Source organism: Mandrillus leucophaeus, unplaced genomic scaffold, assembly GCF_000951045.1.
Source record: "Mandrillus leucophaeus isolate KB7577 unplaced genomic scaffold, Mleu.le_1.0 Scaffold56, whole genome shotgun sequence".
In the NCBI taxonomy this organism is placed as follows: Eukaryota; Metazoa; Chordata; class Mammalia; order Primates; family Cercopithecidae; genus Mandrillus; species Mandrillus leucophaeus.
The window spans coordinates 6,896,934-6,899,047 of record NW_012106030.1 but is presented as its reverse complement, the minus strand read 5'-3'; the positions used below and the strand labels follow the sequence as shown (position 1 = coordinate 6,899,047).

The 2,114-nt window shown below is 38.7% G+C and overlaps 1 pseudogene; it reads left to right on the top strand.

Annotated features, from left to right (window-relative positions):
• The window catches only part of LOC105552514, a 37,117-nt pseudogene extending 35,237 nt beyond the window's left edge, over positions 1 to 1,880 (top strand).
• Positions 1,881 to 2,114: the final 234 nt, after the last annotated feature.

Here is a 2,114-nt window from a genome sequence, read left to right as displayed (position 1 = left end):
AGACTCCTTTAATTTTTTTTCTGGGCACCAGTGCCATTATTTATCTTTTATCACTGGTAGTGTTTCATTTTAAACTTCAGTTTCTTCAAGGCCTTTGCATAAGTATAGATACTCATTATTTCCTCAATATTGTATTAGTTCAATTAAAAATATCAGAAAATTCAACCAAAATAATATGAGGAACTATTGCAGACATTAAAAACTTTACCCTAGGCTGGGCTCGGTGGCTCACGCCTGTAATACCAGCACTTTGGGAGGCTGAGGTGGGCAGATCATGAGGTCAGGAGAATGAGACCATCCTGGCTAACACGGTGAAACCCCATCTCTACTAAAAATACAAAAAAATTAGCAGGGCGCAGTGGTGGGCGCCTGTAATCCCAGCTACTTTGGAGGCTGAGGCAGGAGAATGGCGTGAACCCGAGAGGCGGAGTTTGCAGTGAGCCGAGATTGCGGCCCTGTACTCCAGCCTGGGCAATAGAGCCAGACTCCATCTCAAAAAAAAAATAAAAAAAAAACTTTACCCCAATAAAATTTTTTAGGTATGATGATGACTTGTTTTTATCCTCTAAAATCATTACAAGTAAAATGGTATGATATATTAGATTTACTTCAAAATTCTCCAGAAAAATAGACAATAGAGTGTGGGGAATACATGGAAGAAGACTGGGAAAGTGTAGGTAATTGTTGAAAGTAGGTGATGGATATGGGTGTATCATTATATCCACTCTTTCCCATTCTGTACCCATTCATTATCTCCATCCTTATGTGCTAAAAGTCCCAAAATAAGAAATAAACCAACAAACAAAACCAATAGCAACAATAAACAAAGAAATAAAAAGACAACTAAAAATCCAAGTTGAGGAGAAGCATAGCCAGTGAGATCCCCAGGCGAGGCAGTTGCTCCAGCACTGCCCAGCCAGGATCAAGGTGACCGTCACCTTCAACAACCACAGGAAGCCACAGCTCTCCAAGTTCCACCAGCTCTACAGTGAAAACACACAACAGCAAATCATCAGGGAGACTTTCTACTTGGTATCTAAGAGAGATGAAAATGTTTGTAAATTTCTAGAAGGAGGATTATTAATTGGAGAATATGACAAACTGATTTCTAGACCTCACGTAATATCATATTTTGTCTTCTGTGTGGGTTCTTCAGAAAATGAATTTGGTATTTTAGATCTAATTTGAGTACTTATGGAAATATTAGCCAAGTGTTTTTGAAAATGTGAACTGGATTTCATTTTCCATGTGGCTCACATTATTCTTGTAGAAATGATATTGGGGGAATGGTATTAGAGACTGCATTAGTCTGTTTTCACACTGCTATAAAGACATACCTGAGACTGGGTAATTTATAAAGAAAAGACATTGAATTGACTCACAGTTTCATATGGCTGAGGAGGCCTTGGGAAACTTACAATCATGATGGAAGGGGAAGCAGGCACGTCTTACATGGTGGCAGAAGAGAGCTAAGAGCAAAGGGGGAAGAGATCCTTATAAAACCACCAGACTTCATGAGAACTCACTCACTGTCATGAGAACAGCATGGGGGAACCTCTCCCATGATCCAATCACCTCCTTCCCTTGACATGTGGGGATTACAGGTCCCTCCCTCGACCTGTGGGGATTATAATTTGAGATGAAATTTGGGTGGGAACACAGAGTCAAACCAGATCAGAGACCAACAAGAATGAGATTGTTACACAAATCAATGTGCAAAATAAGTTGAAAAAAACAGAGGTTGGCTTTGCAGGAACCTAACAGCCCATGCTGTATCAGCTGTGTAGAATATAAATCTTCCCAAGATTCCAAGAAACATTAACACTGGTGACATCAGTATAAAAGTGCCAAACCTGCCCTCTTTTAGACAAAAAATTTAAAAGACTATTTTCAGTAAAATCCAGGGGAAAAGGTCATCCAAGTTTACCTTGTAGTTGTTCACCAAAAATAACGGAGAGTCTTAACTTTTGCCCTTGGATTTAAGTCAAGGTACTGTACAGAAGTTGTATAAAATCAGTATGTGAAGTTCAATGTACCTTTTCTTGTTCAGTGATTTTTAAAGAAATCAAATCGTTCCAGTGTGATTTGTTTTCTTTTCTTTTTTTTTTTTTTTT